This window comes from Trichechus manatus, unplaced genomic scaffold (genome assembly GCF_000243295.1).
Source record: "Trichechus manatus latirostris isolate Lorelei unplaced genomic scaffold, TriManLat1.0 scaffold00027, whole genome shotgun sequence".
NCBI lineage: Eukaryota > Metazoa > Chordata > Mammalia > Sirenia > Trichechidae > Trichechus > Trichechus manatus.
Genome location: NW_004443963.1, coordinates 9180336 through 9205928, shown reverse-complemented (window position 1 = coordinate 9205928; position 25593 = coordinate 9180336). Strand labels below are relative to the sequence as shown.

General features: G+C 45.7%; 1 protein-coding gene and 1 non-coding gene across 2 annotated transcripts in view; one reads left to right on the top strand and one right to left on the bottom strand.

Annotated features, from left to right (window-relative positions):
- ABTB3 (ankyrin repeat and BTB domain containing 3) overlaps positions 1-25593 on the bottom strand; it is a 397711-nt gene that overhangs the window by 266178 nt on the left and 105940 nt on the right. The window lies entirely within an intron of this gene.
- On the top strand, positions 24709-24779 carry TRNAE-UUC (transfer RNA glutamic acid (anticodon UUC)). Its single transcript has one exon. It is a non-coding gene; the product is annotated as a tRNA-Glu (tRNA).

The window sequence follows — 25593 nt, the reverse complement described above, 5'->3', positions numbered from 1 at the left end:
AACTGGTGGTAGTGCTAACTTCTTTTTGGCTGGGAGTACATAATAAAAAAGTTTAGACATCACTAGTGTAGACTTTGTGAAAATGAGTGAGAAGTTTTTTTGTTTGTTTTTAACTGGGATGGTGAGCCTTTGAAGAGCTTTAAGCATGGGAGCTGTCATGGATTGAATAGTGTCTCCCCAAAATATCTGTCAACTTGGCTGGGTAATGATTCCCAGTATTGTATGATTGTGTACGATTTTATACTCTGATGTAATAAGATGGATTAGCGGCAGTTATACTGATGAGGTCTACAAGATTAGATAGTGCCTTAAGCCAATCTCTTTTGATATATAAAAGAGAGAAGCAAGCAGAGACACACAGGAACCTCATACCATCAAGAAAGCAGTGCTGGGAGCAGAGCGTGTCCTTTGGACCTGAGGTTCCTGCACAGAGAAGCTCCCAGACCAAGGGAAGATTGATGACAAGAACCTTCCTCCAGAGCCGACAGAGAGAGAAAGCCTTCCCCTGGAGCTGATGCCTTGAATTTGGACTTGTAACCTACTAGACCGTGAGAGAATAAATATCTCTTTGTTAAAGCCATCCACTTGTGGTACTTCTGTTAGAGCAGCACTAGATGACTAAGACAGGAGCTGACTGATGCTTTAAAAATATCTCTCCCTGCAGAATGGAGCTAACAACCCCAGTATACATTTGTGCTTAATGTCTTCCAAGTAGCGATGCCATCAGTGAAACTGCATCAAGAGAGCACAGAGAGGTAGGAAGTTTGGGTTAGGGCCTTAGTGATCCTTTCCTTATGTTTCAAATGAGAAAGCTGAGGCCCGGAATGACGAAGGGCTGTGCCAGTATAGCCCACACAAAGTGTTGTGAGCCCCCACTCAGGTAATACATGTGACACTGTTTTTATTGGGTACAGAAATGCTGTGGAACCTTAAAGGTACTAGAACTATTATCAATGACCAAATTATCCCCATGATTCAGATCAGTCTAACAAAAAATATTCATGCTCATTTAAGTTCAAGAATTCTACTGGCCTCTGAATTTCACATTGCCTACCTTCATCTCCTTCTTACCAAAACATGCTCTCCCCATTTTTAGCATGCCCCTCCTTCCCTAGCCATGCCTTCTTTTTTCTAGTATCCCCTGATCTCCAAGCTAAGACAACGTTTATTTCTCTTTATGGAGATTCATAATGCACAATGTATCTTAAAGGCCCTGAGAAGTCCTGCAATAAAGAAGCCAGTTTAACTTTGTCTAAACTAGTGGCTCTCAGCCTGGCCACAGGTTGGAATCACCTGGGGAGGTGTACAAAATACCTATGCCTAGGCCCTGCCCATAAAGTCTGTCCTGCCCATAAAGAGTGTAGCCTGGGCAGTGGGATTTTTCAAAGCTTCCCAGGCGATTCTAATATGCAGCCACAGTTGAGAATCATGATTCCAACTCAGCAGTTTCCAAATTTACTTGCCTGGAAGACTTTTCTACATAACATTTATTAATGACCCCATGGAACTGAACTGGTGTTCTTGGGAACACATGCTGGGGAATGCTAGTCTAGGGCAGCAGTTTCTGAATGCGGCGGCACATCAAAATCAGCCTGGGACTTTAAATAAGCACCATTTCCCAGCTGCAACCTCAGATGTATGGCATTTGGAGCTCCAGGGCTACAGCCAGGAACCTGCAGTTTTAACAGGTCCCCCAGATGATTCTGATACTCCCATAAATTGGGGGCCACCTATTTAGGTAATTCAGGCACCAGATGGGCAGTGTGGAGGGTGAGGGGCATCCAGTTGAGAATGAAGTCTCCTTAATTTAGAGATTCTCTAATGCCAGGGTTTCTGACCTTCCTACCACTTTAACCCCATGCTGCTGCCCTCCACCGAGAGCACTCTGATTGGGCAGGGGACGCTAGGCAGGTCCAGGCTCCAAGTCTGACTGGGTGATCAGGGTAAGGTGTGTCTTCACTTATCTGGTGAGTCACCTGGCACAGCCCTTCATCTCTCTGGGCCTCAGCTTTCTCATCTGCAAAACGAGGAAATGATCACTAAGGCCCCGACCCAAACTTCCTACCTCTCTGTGTTCTGTTAATGCAATTTCATTGATGGCACTGACATTTGGAAGACATTAAACACAAATGGCTTCCCTTCACTGCCTCTTTCAACCTTGCAAGGCCGACGTGCCCTGCTTGGACAAATAAGACCCAGCAGTAAGGGTGTGGGTTCTAGCATCTGAGCCTGGCTCACTCCACTAGCTCTGTGGCCTTGAACAAGTTACTCCAACTTGTCGAACCTCAGCTTTCTCATCTGCGAAATGGGGAGAACTGTATTACCCACACCATATTGGTCTGTTGCTGGAATAAAATTAGGGGTTGTATATAGTGTTGGAAACCCTGGTGGTGTAGTGGTTAAGAGCTATGGCTGCTAACCAAAAGGTTGGCAGTTAGAATCCACCAGGTGCTCTTTGGAAACCCTATGAGGCAGTTCTACTCTGTGCTATAGGGTTGCTATGATTCGGAATCGACTCGACAGCAATGGGTTGGTTGGTTGTTACATAGTGTTCGCACAGTGCCCAACACTCATTAAGAGCTCAGTAAATGCCTGCTGTTGATAGTACCAGTAGAATAATAGAAGGCCACCCTATAAACATTGTCAATTGATATAATGAGACCCACAGTTCCCAAACGATACTGAATTTGTTCATCTCTCATGATGAGTCAGATTTGCTGGGGCTCTGACATCCTGGAAGCAGGAACAAACACTCCCAGCTCAGAGCAATTTGCTGCTCTACGTATGCCCACAGTGCTGCAGGCCACAGGGCCTCACTTCTAGTCCCTAGAACCCCTGGGTTGAGCATGGCTAGATAGAGCTCAGAAGATCACAGACCATGTCATCACTCATTGGTGCAGTTAAGTCTCACCCCACTGGGCAGGACTGGTCAGTCCTGGGTCAAGGAATGTGGAGAGGGAGGCCACTTGACATAAGTTTGTACAGTTCCAAGGGGCCTTGGCTGATCGGCCACAGAATCATCAGAGTCTTATGGCCAGAGAAACTGTGGGCTAGAGGGGCAAGGAGGCTCACCAAACTGCCACAGCTTGCCAGTTGAAGCGCTCGAAGGGAGAGAAGGGAGGGGATGCTACATTAACATTTATTGAGCACCTACTGAATATTGCACATTCCTTCAGGCAATGTTTAAAACTGCCAGACACTGTACCAGGCACCTAACATGTATTATGGTACTTAATCTACATAACACTCCCCCATGATAGATATTAATGTCTATACAGAAGAGGAAACTGAAGTTCAGGCAGGAAAAATGACTGGCTGAGAAGGTCCTGGTTCTTATCCCATGCCTCTGGATCTTCCTTCTCAATATCCTTTGCCAGCTCCTCCCCTACCAAGCCAAGAAACGCTGGTCCCTAGACTCCCTTACCTTCTCCCTGCAGCAGCCCTGCCCAACAGAACTGTCTGCAATGACGGGAATGTTCTGTATCTGTGCTGTCCAAGAAGATAGCCACTAGCCACATGTAGCTACTGAACACTTGAAATGTGGCCAGTACAGCCAAGGAACTAAATTTTTAATTTTATTTCATTTTAATTAATTCATATTTTAACAGCCATATGCAGCTAACGGCTATTGTATTGGATAGCACAGCTCTCCACACTCTTCATGGATAATTTCATAAATACTCAGGGCTTCATTTTCTAGCTATACCTTGATCGCTCCCCAAATTCCATCTCCAGCCAGATATATCCAACTGTTCGATTAGAATCTCTTTTTATCCAGAGCACCTTAAATACAACTAGTCTAAAATGAGACCTGTGATATTCTTCCCTAGACCTCATTCTTCTCCACTCTACCCCTTTTAGCAGGAAATGTCACCTTCATTCACCCAGTTGCTAGGTCCCCTTATGCATCCTCCCCTTCTTTCCCCCACCCACCGTTATCAAATATTTCACCATGTCCTATTAAATTCCCTCTTCAAAATCTGTCCAGTATAGCAGCATTATTGACAATAGCCAACGGTGGAAACAACCCAAATGTCCATCGGTGACTGAATGGATACACACAATGTGGTATAGCCATACAATAGAAAATTATTCAGCCGTAAGGAATGATATACATGTTACAACACGGATGAAATTTGAAAACATTATGATCAATGAAAGAAGTCAGACACAAAAAGCCAAATAGCATACGGTTCCAGTTATATAAAATATCCAGAACAGGCAAATCCATAAAGACAGAAATCAGATTAGCAATTGCCAGGGGCTTCAGAGCGGGTGAGAAGTGGCTGTTAATTGGTCTGGGGTTCCCATATGCGGTGATGAAAACGCTCTGGAACTAGATAGTGGTAATGGATGTACAACATTGCAAATGTACTTAATGCCACTGAATTGTTAACTTTAAAATGGTAAATTTTATGTTATGTGTATTTTATCACAACAGAAAAAAAACAAGCATCCAGTTCTCCATCACCAGTGCCAACCCCTTAGTTCAAACCACCTTTATCTCTCACCTTCAACAGTCTCCGAACTGGGCTACACACATTCACTCCGGTGACTTCCATTCTATCCACCATGTAACAGCCAGAGTGATCTTTGCAAAATGCAAATCCTGGTAGCTCTCCCTTTCTATAATTCCCCAATGGCTTCCTTTGCTCTCAGGACAAAGACCAGAATCCTTGGTCCACTCTCCCCCTTTAACCCTGCTCTCTTACTGCCCCCGGCCACGTTATCCAGCCCCTCAAACACACTATGCAACCACTGTAATGTTTTCCTTTGCCCAGAACCTACCCCTGCCCCCTTCCTTAGCCTCAATTTTACTCCTTCTTCAGAGATCCACTCAAAAGTCCCTTCCTTGGGGAAGCCTTCCCAGGACCCCCACGACCCTCCACCATATGCCCCTAGAGTGTTACCTTCCTTCCCGGCACTAACCACAGCTCTGTATCTTTGTGGGACTGCAAAAGTCCGTGAGGGTAGAACTTGCTGGGTTTTGCTCACCACTGTGTCCTGGTGCCCAGCACCAAAAAGAAAAAAACAAACAAACACGTTGCTGTTGAGCTGATTTAGACTCACAGTGGCCCCATGTGTTACAGAGTAGAACTGCTCCATAAGGTTTTCTTGACTGTAATCTTTACTAAAGCAGATTGCCAGGCCTTTCTTCTGTGGTGCTGCTGGGTAGGTTCAAATGGCTAACCTTTAGGTTAGTAGTTAAGCACAAACCATTTGTACCACCCAGAGACCTGGTGCTTAGCACAGAGCCTGGCAAATGGTGCACCTCAATTAACATTTGCTGAGTAGATGAATGAATGAAATGTCAGAGTCTACTATAACTGGCAGAGCTTGGATTTGAACTCCAAATTGTCTGACTCCAAGATTCATGCTCAGTGGTAATTAGTTGCACAGCAGTAATTAACGAATAAGAAAAAAACCAAACTCAATGCCATCGAGTCGATTCCGACTCATAGCAACCCTATACAATGAAGTAGAACTGCCTCATAAGGTTGACGGTTCGAATCCACCAGCCAGCCCTTGGAAACCCTATGGGGCAGTTCTACTCTGTCCTGTAGGGCCACTATGAGTCTGAATCGACTCGATGGCAACGGGTTTTTAATAAACAAATACAAGAAAGGGGAAAGAGCACTCACTCTATGTCAAGGGCTGTGCCAAGCATTTTACATACGTTATTACATGTATGCCTTCCAAGCCCCTGTGAGTTAGGTACTGTTTTTTACCCAAGTACAGATGGCAGGGAAGCCCATGGCTCTGAAGTCAGAGTGCACAGGTTCTGACGCCAGTGGTGCCATATATGAGCTGTGTGACCTTGGGCAAGCTGTCAGCTCCTCATTTTCCTCATCTGCAAAATGGGAATTACAGGTTTAATGCAATATTAAATAAAATATATGTGCAAAACAATTACAACAGTGTTTGACACTAAGTGCTCAGTAACCAGTCACCATGGAGTCCATTCCTACTCCTGGTGGCCTCACGAGTATCAAAGTAGAACCGTGCTCTGTAGGGCTTCCAATGGCTGATATTTTGGAAGTACATCGTCAGGACTTTCTTCTAAAGCACCTCTGGGTGGACTCGAACCTCCAACCTTTTGGTTAGCAGCTCAGTGCATTAACCGTTTGCACCACCCAGGGATGCCAAAACCAAACCCATTGCTGCTGAGTCGATTTTGACTCATAGCGACCCAAGTGCTCACTAAATGTTTAGCTATTCCCAAATTTCCATAAATCCAGCCCCTCTCTCCTTCCTGCTCCTACTGTCTTCCCAGGGATGAGCCAGCCCTTGTCACTCACAGTCAAAAAGCTCCCCAACCATGCCAAGTGTTTAAACCATTTCCTGACAATCTTTAAATTTGCAAATTAGAAATGTCAACACTCAACTTGATTGAGCCAGATAAGGATGGGGCAAGCAGTCCACTGGGCCCTGGGTTTTAATAACAGAAAAATAACCAAGAATATGAATTTTCTATAAAGCACCTGATGTACAGTTTCCACATTACCACTCTTTGCATTTCTCTCCATTATGTGCATTGCAGCTAAATTACCTGTCTCCGAAAATCTCAGCCCCACAGAGCATGCACACATTTTTAGCATTTGCTTGGGGTTTTATTGTGGAGAGTACAATACATGGCAAGAGACAGTTTATCATATTGGGTTGGCTTGCCCCTCATTTTTCCAGCTGACAGTTTTATTTATTTCGTCGCAAGGACAAGTTGGACAAGCGGGTAGGCATTCCAGGGCTTTGCAGTCCAGCCTGCCTGCACCCTTCTTCCATCTTTGCACACAAGATTCCTGGGAGGAAAAACCCATGCAATGTCTCCCAGGCAATCTACAAGAGCAGAAATTCAGTGACTGTTTCAGGGGTAGGGGGGTATTGATCCCATGGTACAACTGAAAATACTGAGGATCTCCCCAAGTCACTGCCCCTCATGGCAGCTCTTACACTCATCCTCCCCTGGGAGTTCTTGGGAAGCATGGTAGATCCCATTAATGATCCTAATTCTTCACTCCTGCCTGAGTAGCACAAATGGTTTGAACCCATCCAGCAGTGCCATGGAAGAAAGGCCTGGTGATCTGCTTCCATAAAAATGATAGCCAAGAAAACCTTATGCAGCAGTTCTACTGTGTAACACATACGGTGGCCATGAGTTGGAATTGATCTGATGGCCACGGCTTTGGTTTGGTTTTTGCCTCTACTCTCACTCTTTGCCATATGACTTAGTAGTTCTTCCCACTAAAGGGGCAGAATTTATTTCTCTACCCCTTGTCTTGAGTTAGACCGTGTGATTGCTTTAACCCAAGAATAAGATATGTGTTCCAGCCTAAGCCTTGAGAGGCTGCCTTCGTGTCCGAGCGCTGATATAACAAAATACCACAAAACGGGTGGCTTTAAAGAAGAGAAATGTATTGCCTTGTGGTTCTGGAGGCTCAAAGTCCAAATCAGGGTATCGGTAGTGTCAATTCCTTCTGAGGGCTCTAAGAGAGAAACTGTTCCATGCCACTCTCCAAGATTCTGGTGGCTGCCAGCAATCCCTGACGTTTCTTTGCTGTTTGTAGATACGTCTTTACATAGTGTCTTCCCACTGTGTGCGACTCTGTGTCTATGTCTGTTCTTCCTTTTTATAAAACACCACTCAGAAGGGATTAGGGTTAAGATCCATCCTACCCTGGTATGACCTCATTTAACATAACTGATACCAAAGGAAAAACTCTGTTTCCCAACAAGGTCACATTCACAGGGACAGGGTTACGACTTTAAATATCTTTTTGGGAAACATAATTGAATCCATAACAGAGGACTTGCATGTTTTCTCTCGCCTTCTTGAACCTCCACTCTCACCATGAGAAGGGCATCCCCAAGGGGCTGCTGCTCTCTCAGACGGGCCCCAAAATGAACACAAGTGGGGCAGATCTGAGCCCAAACCTCAGCAAGAAGCCAAGTCTTGCTGGATCTGTAGCTTGAGGCACAGCTGCCCAGCCAAGCCCAGAATATTTCAGCTGCCTCCACCCAGTTCACAGATATGTGAGCAATTATAATAGTTATTTTAAGTCACTGAATTTTGGAGTGATTTGTCATTCACTGGTAGTATAATTGGTTAAGGGCTCAGCTATTAACTGAAAGGTTGGTGGTTCAAATCCACTCAGAGGCACCTTGGAAGAAAGGACTGGTGACCTATTTTCTAAAGATCACAGTCATTGAAAACCCTATGGAGCACAATTCTACTCAGACACACATGGGGTCATCATGAGTTAGAATTTAAACTATGGCAACTGGTTTAACTCGTTCTGTTACGCGGCAGTGATTAACCAATACAGGAAGGGAGAAAGTGCATCCACTCTGTGCCAAACACTGTGCCAAGCGTTTTGCATATATTATCACATTTACACCTTCCATCCGCCTGCAGGATAGGTATCATTGATGCCCATTGTACAGATAAGCAAACTGAGGCTCCAAGAGTGACTTGTTCAGAGTCACACAGGGGCAGGCTCTGTTGGAAGTTCTTTACATGTATTAACTCCATTAATCCTCACGACCATCCTAGGAGGTGGACAATGTTATTTTAAAGGTGAGGAAACAGGAATGGAAAAGTTAAGAGACTTGTCCAAGGTCAAGCAGCCAAGGGTGGCAGAGATGAGACGCCAGAGCCCAAGCTCAGTGGGAATAAAGGGATGAGAGCCTAGTTTGGAAAAGAGTGGTCTAGAACACCCAGAGAAACAGTCGCAGCTGAGGCTGGGAAAGGCAAGGCTTCACAGATCAGCGAATCTCAACTAGGGATGGTGGAGGAGATCAGAAAGTCACCTACAGTTCTTTTTGAACATTTTACTGTGTTTTTTAGGTGAAAGTTTATACAGCAAATTAATTTCCCATTCAACAATTTACACACAATTTGTTCCATGACATAGGTTATTATCCCTGCAATGCATCAGCACTCTCCCCATTTCCACTCTGCCTTCCCCTTTCCATCCTTCCATTTTCCCTGCCCCTCATCGCCTTCTCATTTTTGCTTTTGGGCAAATGTTGCCTGTTTGGTATCATATAGTTGATTGTTCTAAACAGCACGTTCTTCACCGGTGTTATTGTTTATTTTATAGGCCAATCCACTATTCGGCTAAAAGGTGACCTCCGGGAGTGGCTTCAGTTCCAGCTTAAAAGGGTGTCTTAGGGCAACAGTCTCGGGGGTTCCTCCAGTCTCTATCAGTCCAGTAAGTCTGATCTTTTTTATGAATTTGAGTTTTGTTCTACATTTTTCTCCCATTCTGACTGGGACCTTCTATTGTGTCCCTGGTCAGAGTGGTCAGTATTGGTAGCCGGGCACCATCTAGTTCTTCTTGTCTCAGGCTAGAGGAGGCTGTGGTTCCTGTGGGCTATTAGTCCTGTGAACTAATTGCTTCCTTGAGTCTTTGCTTTCCTTCACTCTCCTTTGCTCCATATGGGAAGAGACCAATAGATGTATCTTAGATGGCTGTTCGAAAGCTTTAAAGACCACAAACGCTACTCACTAAACTAGGATGTAGAACATCGTCTTTATGGGCTATATTATGCCAATTGACCTAGATGTCCCCCAAGACTATGGTCCTTGGCCTTCAAGCCCAGTAACTCAGTCCCACGAGGTGTTTGGGTATGTCTAAGAAGTTTCCATAACTGTGCCCCCTCTGTGCTCTATTATATATATGAATATATATGTAGCACATACAATTTTATATATATACAAATGCCCACAACTATACCTATATAAGCACGGGCATGTACTCCCATATGCCCTTCCACACGTATATAGCACACATATCTACATATGTAACTACTCACAAATTTTTGGTTGCTATCACTGTTGTTGCACAATTGTGTATGTTATACCATTTACTGTAGTTGTCCTTTATTCTTACGTACCTCTCAGTGTCTTCATTTACCTTAGTCACACTGTGCTGACTTCCCCCATATTGTGTATTGCCTTTCCCTACAGAATTAACACTTGTCTACTATTCAGTAAGTGATTCTCTCTCCCACCACCTCTCATCACTAGTAACCATCAAAGAATGTTGCTTTCTGCATGTAAACCTGTATCTTGACTTCTTAGGTCATACAATATTTGTCCTTTTGTGACTGACTTATTTCACTCAGCATATTGTCCTCCAGATTCATCCGTGTTATGTTATCCATTCATCTGCTGATGGACACTTAGGTAGTTTCTATCTTTTTGCTATCGTGAATAGTGCTGCAATGAACATGTCCCCTAAAGTTTTTTTGCCTTGGAAAGCAGCTCCAGCATCCCACATAGCACCCCGGAAGATGGAGTATTTTGTGGACAACTTTCTGGATTTGGCTTTCCAGGGACTTTCAGGAATCATGAATGCCCAGTTTTTCTGGGAATATTACACAACGATGAAGAATAATGAGGAGTCCAAGAAACATTCATGTCCCCCTACAGTTTATTCAAGGCAATACCTGGAGAGTCAGTTGGTCTGAGGTGGGCTTAAACCAAATGAAACTCATTGTCGTGGAGTCAATTCCGACTCATAGCCACCCCACAGGACAGAATAGAACGGCCTCATAAGGTTTCCAAGGAATGGCTGGTGGATTCGAACTGCTGACCTTTTGGTTAGCAGCTGAGTTCTTAACCACTGCACCACAAGAGATTTATTGCAGAGCACTCTTGATTAGCTCAGGAATGCAAAATTGGACAGAGGGAGAAGTCGAACTGCAGGGGTGGCTTGGGTTCCCTGAAAAGCTCTTCCAATGGTTCTGATACCCTCCCTCCATAACCTGTCACCCCCAAGAAGGAAGCCACTGATGCTTTTGAAGGCGGAGGGCGATATATTTTGAGCTGTGTTTTGGCAAGTTTCCTGGCAGCTGTGTGATGGATCGATACTGGAAGCTCTGAGGCTTTGGAGAGGGAGCGCTACTAGGAGGCCGCTGCATGATTCCTGAGAGGATGAGAGGTGGCCCAGACTGGACAGTGGCATGGGCAGGGAGGATACACATGTGATAGCTGTTTAGGAGGTGGGTCAACAAGACCTGGTGGCTGGATGTGTGTGGGGGGTGGTTGGTGGGGGGGGTGGGTAGCGAGTAGATGCTGTCAGTGCCCTGGCCATATCCCCTCACCATTCACCTCACCTCCACATGTCCACGACTGCTTACCTGGAATACCTGCAGTCTACCTGTGGACCAGAGAGCATGCCTGGTCCATGCAAGGCAACCTGTGCCTTGCCAGAAAGTTAACGTGCCTGAAGCAGCTACAACCAACGATGGAGGGAGTTGGTGGATAAATACTCCAACATCTGCACCCCTCAGGCAGGACTCATAAGCCTTGCAATATACTCTATGGGACAGGTACACTGACAACCCCACCCTTACCCATTTTACAGATGAGGAAACAGACCCAGAAGGGTTAAGTGACTTGTCCCACAGCTAAGAAGTGGCAAAGCCAGAATTTGAACCCAGGAGCATGACTCCACTCCACTTAACCACAACCCTGCACTGTCACTCACACAAACAACAGGGAGGAAAGAACAGAATTCCCAAGGCCACCCAGCCTAAAGGCCTCATTTACACGTGGGGAAACTGAGGACAAAGAGAGGAAGCACCATGCCCAAGTCACAGAGCCAGTCAAAAGCAGAGCAGGGACCTGCACCCAAGTGTCTAATCGCTCAGCTCAGTCCCTCTTTCATGGGACATGCAGGCAATGAGATACGGGAGAGGTGTAGGGAAAAGAAGCCAGCTGAGTCCTGGGAGAGCAGGGAAGGGGAGAGAACCAGCCGGGAAGCCAGCTCCACCAGCCACAGGCAGGGCGGCCTTTCTCAGCCGGAGTCCATGCCAGGCCATGTGTCTGTTTACAGCAAAGCCTCTCTAGCAACTGGCTTCCCTCCTCAGCATGAGCTGGCGGTCGGACGCCTGCCATGGCTCCAGCCCAGACTCTAGGATTTCCCAGTGTCTGCCATCTTGCAGCTCTCCTGCAGCTCCTCAGCACGCCAGCCCCGTGCCAGTGCTGCCCCCTGGCCTGCCCCCATGGCCCAGATGGTGGCCGCCTTCAAGAGAGATGAGACTAAAGAAGGGAGAAAATATGAAAGAAAAATACAAATAAATAAAAATAGCAACCATTTAGTGACTACTTACAATTTGATCCTTACAATGACCTGATAGGTTGCTGTTATCATTATCCTCATTTAACAGATGTGGAGACTAAAGCAACCGAGCCAAGGCCACACTGTTTAAGTAATAATCACAATTGTTAACAGCACTTACAGCTTGCTGGTACTGTGCTAAGTGCTTTGCATGTATTAAATCATGGCAACTCCATGGATAGGCCCTACTATCATTCCCATTTTATAGAAAAGGAAACTGAGGCTCAAAGAGATTGAGCTCCTCGCCCAACAGCTGCAGGTAGTAAGTAGAAGACCCAGGTAGCCCATTCCTAACCATCAGGCTATTCTGACTCTTATAATATGGATGTGTCAACAATTGTAGCTTAGTGTTCAAAGAACACTGGCCACGCTGGTGAAGCCACCTCCAGATGATCGCCCTGAGGGTGTGTTCTGTCCCAGCCGACTCATGGATGGCCCCCTTGGTGATACTCCAGGCCAACCCCAATGCAGCTCCTCAGAAGAGGACAGCCAACATATGGGCACAGGCCCAACCTCTCCTGGGGCTTGCTGGTGGAGAGTTTGGAGATACTTTGCTGAAACTTAGGTATTCAGGGCCAGGAGGCTCCTTAGTATCCAGTTCGGAGGTTTTAATGTTAACTTATTTGCTTATTTACAACCAGCAGAAGCTCACTCAGAAACCTGATAAATAGAACAAATTAGAAGGACACTCCTCTGGTGGAAGTAGCCTCTGGGTGCCTCTATAGGACCCTGGTGGTTTGTGGAACCTACTTTGAAAACCATTGCTCCAGGCCTTGCGTCACAGAGGAGAAAACTAAGGCTGAGAGAGAAAAAAATGGTTTGCCCATGGTCATGCAGCAAATTAATCAAGCTGGGAACAGACCCAGGCAGCCTCCTGGCCAGGTGAGTTAAGAGCGAGATGGCAAAGCCTTGGGTGTGGCCAGAGGGAGCAGGAGGCGATGTGATGTGACAGGAGACATCAGACAGACACAGGTTATGTGCTATGAGTGATCAGAGCGGGATCGGGGGATAACTTCCTCCTAAAGAGATCAGGGCAGGCTTCCTGGAAGAGGCTGTGCCTTAGCTGGACCTTGCAGGTAGAATCTGGCATGGTAAAAATGGGGTTGGCATTCTAAGTGGGGTAAATAACATGAAGAGACGCAGCAAGGTGGAAAAGTAGGAGGAATGTACGCGGTTGTTGCTGTGTGCCATCAAGTTGATTCCAACTCACAGGGACCCTATAGGACAGAGTAGAACCGCCCCATACGGTTTTCTAGGCTATAACCTTTATGAGAGCAAATCACCAGGTCTTTTCTCCCACAGACTGGCTGGTGGGTCTGAACCACCAACCTTTCAGTTAGCAGCCAAGTGCTTAACCAGTGTACCACGAGGGCTCCTTAATGGGGAAAGGTAACTACTTTGACTGGACTGGAGGGTGTAGGATGGTGGAACAATAGCAGCAAACATCAAGAGTCAACATTCACTGTGTTCATGGATTAACTCATGTAATAATCACACCAACCCTTGAAGAAAGACCATGTTATTATTCTCTATTCACAGATGAGAAACTGAGGCACAGAAACATTAAGGAACTTGCTCTAGGTTCCACAAATAGAAAGTGGCGGAGCCAGCTGTCCAACCCAGGTATCAGAGTCTGCTCTCTTAACCAGTATTCTACAGAGGACCTAAAATATCAGGCTGAGGCACTCAGACATTTTCCTTCAGCTTGGAGTGGGGGGTGGGGGTGGGGAGTAGTGGTTACTAAAGGTTTTGGGTCAGGAGAAGGGGCCCGATCATAGCAAAGGGGCAGTACACACTCTCTTGAGGCCCCTCCCCACCCCATACCCCCACCCCGCTGAGTAAACGGCTAAAAACAGCTAGAATCCCAGGGATGCTACTCTGCATGTACAGCTTATGCACTGCACTATTCTAGAGGGTGCCATTCGCACAGACAACACCGTGACTGGTACCCTCTAGAGTTATGCAGTGCACAACATGGCCAACTGTACTCCATGGCCCAGACTGAGGTGCCTCCTAAGACTGGCAATTCAAACCCGCTCCTTGTTTATATCACTCCAAGATGTGCTAGTCAGTTATAAGAGTATTAGAGCAAAACAGCAGAGGCCCAGGTCACACCAGCCTCAGTTCCCACCAACCTGGGTTTGTATCCTGGACCAGCCACTTCATTAAACCTCTCTCTCCTCATGTGCAAAACAGACAATAATAATAATGCCTTCCCTGCGAGGTGGCTGCGAGGTCTACTCAGCTCAGGCATATGAACAATGCCTGGCACACAGCCAGCATTTGGGACATAGTGGCTAGGTGATGACTAAGGGCTGGAGTGTGAGGGGGAGCCCGAGCTAGGCACCCCCCTACCCTCAGCCAAGGAAAAGTCTGGGCCATCCATCAGGGCTGGCCGCGGCAGTGAAAAAGCGCCTGTCTCCAATGAGAGCCACAGCACCATTCATCAGCGCTCCCCAAACCGGCAGAAAAACTGGGCACGCATTATTCCTGGAAGTCCCTGGAGAGCCACATCCAGCAAGTTGTTCACAAAATACTTCATCTTCCAGGGTGCTACGTGGGACGCTGGAGCTGCTTTCAAAGGCAATTTCGAGCAGATCGGTCTCTACTCCACATTTTAAAAAGACAGGGTGCAGTGACAAGGCGGCGCTTGTGAGGGGGTATTTATCTTGAGCTGAGACTGTGTCTTCATAGAGACAATTCCCCAAGCTGCAGTTTTTACTGGTCCCTCTCCTCCTGCTCAAGAGAATATGGGAAGATTGCGCTCTGGAAACAAGTTCTTCCCAGCAGATAAGACATGGACCATTAGAATGAAGTCTCATTGCTATCAATTCTGTTTTTAACATAAATTCCAAAGACTTCCAAGCACTTCATCAGGTCCCCTTTGTTTGTGTCACTTACTTCTGATTTGGGTAGGAGGTACGAAGTTGGGAAAGGAGGGCCTCTCACTAGCATCCTTAGAGTTAGTTTCTAGTGTAATGGGTTGAATTTATACACTGTTGGTGGGAATGTAAAATGGTACCACCACTTTGGAAATTGATTTGGTGCTTCCTTAAAAAGCTAGAAATAGAAGTACCATACGATCCAGCAATCCCGCTCCTTGGAATATATCCTAGAGAAATAAGAGCCATCACACAAATAGACAGATGCACACCCATGTTCATTGCAGCACTGTTCACAATAGCAAAAAGATGGAAACAACCTAGGTGCCCATCAACAGATAAATGAATAAACAAATTATGGTACATACACACAATGGAATACTATGCAACGATAAAGAACAGCGATGGAGCCGTGAAACATCTTATAACATGGAGGAATCTGGAGGGCATTATGCTGAGTGAATTTAGTCTAGGGTGATGGGTTGACGTGTGCCCCGTAAAAAGATATATTCAAGTCCTAACCCTGGTACCTGTGAATGTGACCGTATTTGACAACAGGGTCTTTGAAGATGTTATTGGTTAAGATGAGGTCCTACTGGATTAAAAACCAAAAAACCCGTTAGTGTTGAGTCAATTCCAACTCATAGCGACCCTACAGGACAAAGTAGAACTGCCCCACAGGGTTTCCAAGGAGTGGCTGGTGGATTCGAACTGCCAACCTTTTGATCAGCAGCTGAGCTCTTAACCACCGTGCCACCAGGGCTTCTACTGGATTAAGGTGGGCCTTAAATCCAAGGATGGGTGTCTTTATAAGTGAAAAGGAGGAGACTAGGATACAGAGACACAGTGACAGAGACACACAGATGAAAGAAGGCTACACGAATTCAGAGGCAGAAATTGGAGTGATGCAGTAATTCCCTATTCTTATATTCCTTATTATTTCACTCTATTTACTATGCTATTCCTTTATGTCAACAACAATTCTCAGACTCTAAGGATTTTTAAATTCAAGAATTTCTCTTGAACTTGGAGACTAAGGTTAGGGGCCAGCTTTGCGTTATGTCAACATGACAGAAGCAATCACTAATTATTGTCCCCATTACTCTGGAATTTTTTAAAGGGCATTTTAACACCAGGACATCAGCTCAAGATCAAGCCCCATCCTTTAAACTGAATACACGTAGCATCATAGGAAAACGCACCACTCTGCCCTTATTTTTGTCTCATTTTGCTACAGAATTTTGAAACCTTGGGCGGGGACAGCCCAGTGTGTAGGTCAGCAATTGGGTGGTCCCTGTATTGAATATCCTCCATCCCCTCACTTGGGAATGCTGGTGATTTGAGAGGTGTCTATTTCCTGTAATTACTGAATGTTAATGTAATCACTGAAGCAGGGAGCCAGCTAGAAAGATGAAGTCTGACATCCCAAAAAGACAGACAGCTAAATAAGTCATACGGCTCGCAGACAGCCTGGCTGCTGGGGTTATGTAATCACCTCCTCTTGGCTTCTTCTCAGTCGGTCGGTCTTTTTTTTTTGGTTTGGCCTTTTTTTTTTTGCTTTTTGCTTTTGCTTTCTGAGGCTGAGCCGCTACAATAGCCAGAGAAAATATTGGACATGAAAGGGAACCCATTTGGGAGCATGGTACAGACAGCCACTTCATCTGTCTTCGGCTCAGCATCAAACCCACATGGGAGCTGGGATGTGCCACAACAGTCTTGGCATTGCATGGTTCTGCATGTGAACATGGGCATGGTTATCTGCCTGGCACATGCGGGCAGGAAGCAGGGGACGGACTTTCCCAGATGGCTGGTTGCTCCTTGACAATCTCGGTTAATGCATTTTAATTTGACCAGGGCCTTTTGAAACAGCGCTGCTTAGGGAGGCAGGAACTAATCAATTTTCTGCCAATCCATTTTCCTCCGGAGAACCAGATCTACACCCAAAAACCAGCAAAGGAGATTAGCTTAAGCATATCCCAGCAGTAAACTGGGTAAAGGCCATGCACTCAGGTAACACTAGTGCAGGGAGTAAGTCTTTCTATGTGCTCTGTGCTTCCTTAAAAAACAGCAATAGCCAAGAATGTGGTAATGCTACCATCTACCACGTACTGGACACAACCTGGGAATGCATCATCTCACAGAATTTTCACAGACTACAGGAAGTAGATCCTATTGTGATTCTCATTTTAGAGAGGAGAAGACTAAAGCTCAGAAATGTTAAGTTCAGGGGAACAGTCTGACATGCAAATGGATACAAACTTCACTGTACTGGCTCAGCAAACAAAAACATGGGGGGTGGAGTCATTCTGATTCATAGCCATACCAGGTGGGTCAGAGCAGAACCGTGCTTCATAGGGTTTTCAATTGCTGATTTTTTGGAAGCAGATCATCAGGCCTTCCAAGGTGCCTCTGGGTGGAAGTGAACCTCCCACCTTTCGGTTAGCAGCTGAGCTTGTTAGGTTCGCACCACCCAGGAACTCCAAACAAAAGCAAAGGCAGATACAAATAATGACTCAGCATTTCCCAAACCTGCCTGCACGTAAGAGTTACCTAGTGGTTTTCTTGTTGTGTGCCATCAGGTCGATTCTGAATCATAGCGACCCTATATGACAGAGCAGAACTGCGCCATAAGGTTTTCCAGGCTGTAAATCTTTACAGGAGCAGATCACCAGGTCTTTTCTCCCACAGAGCCGCTGGTGGGTTTGAACTGCCGACCTTTTGGTTAGCATCTGAGCGCTTAACCATTGTGCCACCAGGGCTTCTTTAACTTACCTAGAGTACTTGGTAAAAAACACAGATTCCTGGGCCCCAACTCAGACCTACTCAATCAGAACCGCAGTGGGGAGGCCTGGCAATCTGTATTTTGTTTAATGAGTGCCCCAGGCGATCTTATCATCAGGCACATCTGAGTGTTTATTACATACCTACAGCTGATCTTCATTACTTGAGGATTCCCTATTCGCAAATTCACCTAGTCACTAAAATTTATTTGTACCCCCAAAATCAATACTTGCGGTGCTTTCACGGTCATTTGTGGACACGTGAAGAGTGGTGAAAATTTTGAGTTGCCAGATGGCGTACGTTCCCGGCTGAGGTAGAAAAAGGTGACATTCTGCCTTCTTGTCTCAGCTGTACTGTAAACAAGTGTCCTTTTCCTGGTTTACTTAGGGCCCCGGTTTTTGCATTTTTGTGATTTTTGTTAGTGATTTCACTGTTTAAAATGACCCCCAAGCATAGTGCTGAAGTGCTATCTAGTTTCCTAAGTGCAAGAAGGCAGTGATACGTCTTACAGAGAAAATACATGTGTTTTTTGGATAAGTTTTGTTCAGGCATAAGTTATAATACTGTTGACCATGAGTTCAATATAATGCATCAATGACAGATATTAAATAAAAACCTGTTGCCATTGAGTCAATTCCGACTCATGGTGAGCCATGTGTTACAGAGTAGAATTGAGCTCCATATAGGGTTTTCGTGGCTGTAATCTTTACAGAAGAAGACTGCCAGGCCTTTCTTCTGTGGTGCCTCTGGATGCGTTCGCACAACCAACTTATCAGTTAGCAGCCGAGCACAGACTGCACCACACAGAGACCTAGATATTAAATAAGGTGTCTTTAAACAGAAACACACATAAAACAAGGTTATGTACTGATTGGTCAACAAAGCTGTGACCAGAGGCTCGCCGGAACCTAGCTCTGTACTTCCCCCTGGGAGCAATGGTTCATTATTCGCTAACTCAGTTTTCACAAAGACTTAATAGAACATAACTACCACGAATGATGAGAATTAACTATATGATTAAGTAAGTTAGTATATATAACAGGAACTCTGGTGGCACAATGGTTAAGTGCGCCCTTGCTAACTGAGAGGCTGGTGGTTTGGACCCACCCAGCGACTTCACAGGGGAAATACCTAAAAATCTGCTACCATAAAGATTACAGCCAAGAAAATCCTATGGGGCAGTTCTACTCTGTCACATGAGGTCGCTGTGAGTCGAAATCAACTCGACGGCAGCCAACAACGATAGTATATATACAGAACTGCGAACAGTGCTGGGCACGTAGTGTTTGCTGCCACAGTATTAGTAATAACTACTATGACTATCATCTTTTTTGTAGGTGACTGCTTACTCTTCCAATCACTGGGCCCACTCCCCGGAGCACAGGGGAGATGGGAATCTCAGGTCTGCTCCCCCTCAGCGGCTCTCAGTCTCCCGAAGGGGGCTCCTCTCCCTATGCTGAGAGCGAGTCCAGGGTTGAAAGACAGAGGCACGGCCAGGTTCTAACACTAGAGGGAATAAGTTTGGCGGATGCGGTGTGGTGCCGCTGCTGAGGAAGCTTCTCAGCCCCTTGCTTCTGCACTGCTCCCCTTACTTCCTTCATTACAGTCTTAACATCATGCCATCATGTTACTTAAATATCATCAAAAAGGAGTCACTCTCAAAGAATGTGGTCAACGTGAACGCAGCCAGAGTTGGCCCAGGCAACCAGCATGTTTGCTTTTCAATGGATGGGCTCGGCTCCCAGACAGAGAAGAGATCTTCCTAGGAACTTACCTTTACATTGGAAGATGCCTACCTGTCCTGTCCATGAGATCAGAGACTGTAAATCTTACTCCAGGAACCAGTTTGTGCTGTTGAGCATCTGTGTTATCCAATCTTTGTGAGGACAGGCCCACGGCCGTGCTGAAATTGCTCTGAAAAATGACTCTACCAAAGTGGTGTGCGTCAACACTGGGCTTCAGCAAACAAACCTGGGCCTTGCATGCACTCAGCCACCAACCTGGTGTGGCATCTGTCACTGCTCCATGAATCAAGCTCTCTTTTCCCTGTGGGCATCCACCCTCAGCCCCAGCCCAATGCCACACGAGATACTCCACTCAAGGTGGCCAAGCTATGTAATGAAAATGTGTGCCATTGGTACAAAAGCTAAGAAAGCAGAAGAAATGAGCAAAGGAATAAATATTAGGCCTGCTAAATCCCCCTGCTGTGTGTTCTCAGAGTATCCTGGGCTTTTCTTTTACAACATTTACCACAACTATGTAATTAAGTAATTGTGTGGTGGCGCAATGGGTAAGTGCTAGGCTGCTAACCGAATGGTAGGCAGTTGGAACCCACCAGCGGCTCTGCAGGAGAAAAGACCTGGCGATCTGCTCTCATAAAGATCACAGCCTAGGAAATGCTATGGGGCAGTTCTATGCTGTCCTATAGGGTCGCTATGAGTTGGAATCAACTCGATGGCACACAACAATTATAACAGATAAAGAGAACAAGATACTTTAGAAAAAAATCCATATATATATGTCAATTTAGTATACAACAGAGGTGGCATGACAAAACAGTGTTGCTTATTCAAATCGAGGTGTTGGAACAAATGGCCTTCCTTATGGAAAAAACTTAAACTAGATCCCTACCTCACACTACACACAAAAATAAATTCCAAATGGATCAAAAGCCCAAAAGTGAAACTGAAATACCAATTTCAAAATGATCAGAAGAAAATATAAGAGAGTATCTGTTATGGATTGAATTGTGTCCCCCAAAAGTATGTATCCATTTGGCTAGGCCATGATTCCCAGTACTGTGTGATTGTCCACCATTTTGTCACCTGATGTGATTTTCCTATGTGTTGTAAATCCTATCACTATGATGTTAATGGGATGGATTAGTGGCAGTTATAGTGATGAGATCTACAGGGTTAGATTGTGTCTTAAGCCAATCTCTTTCGAGATATAAAAGAGAGAAGCGAGCAGAGAGACATGGGGACCTCATACCACCAAGAAGGCAGTAACGGGAGCAGAGTATGTCCTTTGGACCCAGGGTCCCTGCACCTGAGAGGCTCCTCGACCAGAGGAAGATTGATGGCAAGGACCTTCCTCCAGAGCCGACAGAGAGAGAAGGCCTTCCCCTGGAAATGATGTCCTGAATTTGGACTTATAGCCTGCTGGACTGTGAGCGAATGGATTTCTCTTTGTTGAAGCCATCCACTTGTGGTATTTTCTGTTACAGCAGCACTTGATGACCAAGACAGAATTTTTTATGATTTTAGATCTTAATCAAGACAAGAAAGTTGTAATCATAAAGGTAAAGATGGATAAAGTTGACTATAACAAAATTCCAAACTTCTGTGTGACAAAATGCCTCATGAGCAAAGCTAAATGACAAGTAATACACTAGGAAAAGGCATTTGCAATATATATAAGAGATAAAGAATCAGTCCCCAAGTGATATCAAGAACTCCCACCAAAAAATAAGAGGCAAGCAATCCAATAGGAAAAAAAATGGGTAAAGAACTTGAACAGGAATTTTACCGAACAGGAGACCCAGATGTTCAGAAAACATGGAAACCTGCTCAACGCACTCATGATCAGAGATACGGAGATGAAAGCAACTATGAGATATCATTCCGCACCATATCAGATTAGAAAAAAAATTAAGACGTATAATAATACCAAGCATTGGTAAGAATGAGGAGAAACAAGAACTCTCATGTGTTGCTAGTGTAAATCAGTGCAAACACTTTGGAAAACAAGTCGGCACTGGCCAGGCAAGCTGAAAACGCGTACGCCCTGTGATTCAGCAATTCTGCTCTGGAAGCAGCTCCAACGGGAGCTCAAGGAGAGGCTCATAAGACTGGTCACTGCAGCCTTGCTTGTGCGAGCAAAGGTAGGGAGCTGATAGAACAGCATATGGCGACCAAAATGAATCAACGAACTCTAAATGTTTCAACATGCATCTATCTGAAAAACAATACTAGGTGAAAAAATTGAGTGGCACCTTATGCAGAGGCAAATAAGTCAGTCCAAGAGACAAATACTGTGTGATCCCAAATATACGAAAAATCTAGAATAGGCAAGTGTATAGAGATCATGATAAATGGAGAAAAGACTGAAGTTGTCAAGGATTTCATTTTACTTGAATCCACAATCAACACCCATGGAAGCAGTAGTCAAGAAATCAAAATGACGTACTGCATCAAGCAAGTCTGCTGCAAAACACCTCTTTAAAGTGTTAACAAGCAAAGACGTCACTTTGAGGACTAAGGTGCGCCTGACCCAAGCCATGGTATTTTCAGTCACCTTATATGCATGTGAAAGCTGGACAATGAATAACGAAGACGAAAGAAGAATTGATGCCTTTAAATTATGGCATTCCAAAGAACACTGAATATACCATGGACTGCCAGAAGAACAAGTCTATCTTAGAAGAAGTAAAGCCAGATGCTCCTTGGAAGCAAGAATGGCAAGACTTCATCTTATGTATTTTGGCATGTTATAAGGAGGGACCAATCCCCAGAGAAGAGCATCATGCTTGGTAAGGTGGAGGGTCAGCGAAAAAGAAGACCCTTGATGAGATGGATTGAAACAGTGGCTGCAACAATGGGCTCAAACATAGCAGCTATTGTGAGGATGGCCCAGGACCCGGCAGCATTTTGTTCTGTTGTACGTAGGGTGGCAATGAGTGGAGCCGACTCAACGGCGCCTAACAACAACGACATAGAGATCAAAGTTTATTAGTGGTTACAAGGGGTGGGTAGGAGGTAGCAGGGAAGGAAGACACAGTGCTTAGGGGACACTCAGCTTCTGTTAAGGGTGATGGAAAAATTCGGGAACTGTTAATGGTGATGATTGAACAACATGACGAACGTAATTAATGTCACGGAACTGTCCGTGTGAAGAGTGTAGGAATGGTAAATATTCTGTTACCTGTTTACCTACCACGGTAAAAAAAAACTGAGCTGCAGAATATTACACAGCTTGATGTTAGATATATAAATCTAACACGAAAAAGACCGTATATGATCTACGAACACACAAAGAACAGACTCTAAAAACAGATTGGAAGACTATGCCCCAAATTCCAGGTAAGGACTGCCTCGAGGGAAGTAGCAAGGACCAGGGGGTGGCTAACAAGAGGGATTTCAGTTTTAGCTAAAATGTTTTACTTCTTTGATTTTGAGAAAATCACGCAAATGTGAGAAATTATTAACTGCTGCTAATTCTGGTGGGTGGTTTTATAGTCTCTGCATTTTTTAATTATTGAAAAGAGCAGTAATCCCAAAGCAGATAAAATTAAAATTTATCATGTGAAAAAATCATCTATGTCACTATTTATTTTGGGTCCATCTCCCTTGAGGGTGGCACTCAGGTCTATCTTATTCTTCATCACAAATCCAGAGCTCAGCGCTGTGCCTGGCCACAGTAAGTTGATATTGCTGGGTGCTGTCGAGTTGATTCCCACTCACAGCAACCCCATGTGACAGAGTGGAACTACCCCATAGGGTTTCATAGGTTGCAATCTTTATGGAGCCCTGGTGGCACAGTGTTGAAGTGCTTGGATGCTAACTGAAAGGTCGGCGGTTTGAACCCACCAGGCACTCTGCAGGAGAAAGATGTGGTGGTCTTCTTCTATACAGATTTACAGCCTTGGAAACCCTATGGGACAGTTCTACTCTGTGCTATAGGGTCACTATGTGAACGGGTTTGGTTTTTTGGTTTAGAAGTTTTATGGAAGTAGATTGCCAGGTCTTTCTCCCACAGAGTCACTGGGTGGGTTCGAACTGCCAAACTTTCGGATAGCAGCCAACTGCTGAGTCATTCTGCCTTCAGGGCTTCTGGCCACAGTATACAGCTGCTGAAGAAATACCTTACCTCATTCAGTCCTCATAATGTTCCTGGACATGTCCCCATTGTACAGATGAGAAAACTGCAGTTTGGAAAGGTTAAATGACTTTCCAAAGCTAGCAAGCTTTGAACTCGGGCCTAACTCTGCAGACATGGTGCAGATACACGAGAAGCAGGAGGTGGGGAAGAAGGTGGGACAGAGTGTGTGAGCTGCAGCGGGCAATGAGGAGGGGCAGAGGGAGGGTGGGTTGGGCTGTAAAGGGTCTGAAATGCAAGAGGGGAGCATGGCATGTTCCCTTCTTCCTGTGTGCCCCAGGATCTGGGCCCAGGGACCTGCCAGGTCTGGGCAGGGTGGCACCATGGAGCAGATATTACAAGGGTTCACATTCCAGCTGGAGTCAAGAGGAAAGAACTGGGAACACGTGCTTGTCCTAGCCAGATCTGTACCTTCACGGCTCCCTCCCTAGTGGGGCAAGGCCACAGGTGCCCAACACAGAGCACCTTGGCCCTGGCTCCCATCACCTCCGGGCATCCTTCCAGGCCCAGCCTCTAGCACATCACACCATGCTCTTCGTGTCTCTGGTCACCATCCCTTTGCCCCACATGTGGTTCCTGTGCTGCCTTCTGTGAATTACTCTCTGTGCTTTGGTTCCCTCATATGAAAAACCAGGAACTTTGGGGACAGTCAGTGGGGGAGGGGAGGTGGCTGGGAATGGATGGGGCCTGGCCTAAGGGAAGTGGCCAGGGCTGGCCTCTGCTTGGGGGGTGGGGCGCAGACTCTGGAGCACATTGACACACACAGAAAGGTCTTCTGACTGTGTAGGTGGTAACCCCCACCCAGGCAGGAAGGTACCTACAATTGGGGAAGTGCTTGGACATGGTTGGTGCAGCCAGTGAGCTTCAAACAGTTCACAGAGCAGGTGCCCAATAAGCATGTTTAATGAAACTAACTTGGAGCGACTAGGTAAACTGCAAGCGGCACAGGTAAATGCCTAGAGGGTTTTGGGGGAGGTGGTCAAGGCCAGAGCCAAACAGCCTAGACCACAGTGTTAACAGTAGACCTAAATCCCCAACTGGGGGCAGTGGTGGTTCAATGGTAGAAATCTCGCCTTTCATGCAGGAGACCCAGGTTCGATTCCTGGCCAATGCATATCAAACACAGCCACTTCTCTGTCACTGGAGGCTTGTGTGTTGCTATGATGCTGAACAGGTTTCAGGGGAGCTTCCAGACTAAGACAGACTAGGAAGAAAGGCCTGACGATCTACGTCCAAAAAATCAGCCAAAGAAATCCTTATGGATCACAACAGTCCGAACTCCTTGTGCATGGGGTCACTATGAGTCAGGAGCCAATTCCACAGCAGCCAACAACAACAATAAATGCCAAATCAAGAAATTGGGGCAGAAGCCCTGATTCAGTGGACATGCAAATGGGTGCTTACGGCTCCAACTACATGAGAACAACGGAAGCATTTCTAGATGCCACCTGCTGATGAAGGCAGAGGTGGGCTGCCACAGTCAGAGACTAGGCTGGGCCAGGTCTGCAGGTGGGCAGTGCTCAGAGCCCCATAGAGAAGCCTTTGAAGCACAGGGCTGCCTTTCCAGAGGTGAATGGACATGACCGTAAGAGCCAAAATGGACCATGGTAAAACCCTAGGACTCCATTACCATGAGGTCTTCTGGGGCTGACTGCAGGGCTGCAGCTTGCTCTGCTGGGAGTCATCAGGCTTTCCCGGGGGAAGCCCCTGGTCATCCTCTATGACAATGAATAATAATGTTGCTGCTGCTGATGATGATGACAACAGTTATCACTTCTTGAGAGCTCACTCTGTGCCAGGCATTGTCCTAAATACATGTATTAACCTATTTCAATGGCACAACAACCCTATAAGGATAACATTATTATTTTTTGCAGAGGAAAAAATTGAGGCACAAAGAGGTTAAATAACACAGCTGGTAACAGCTG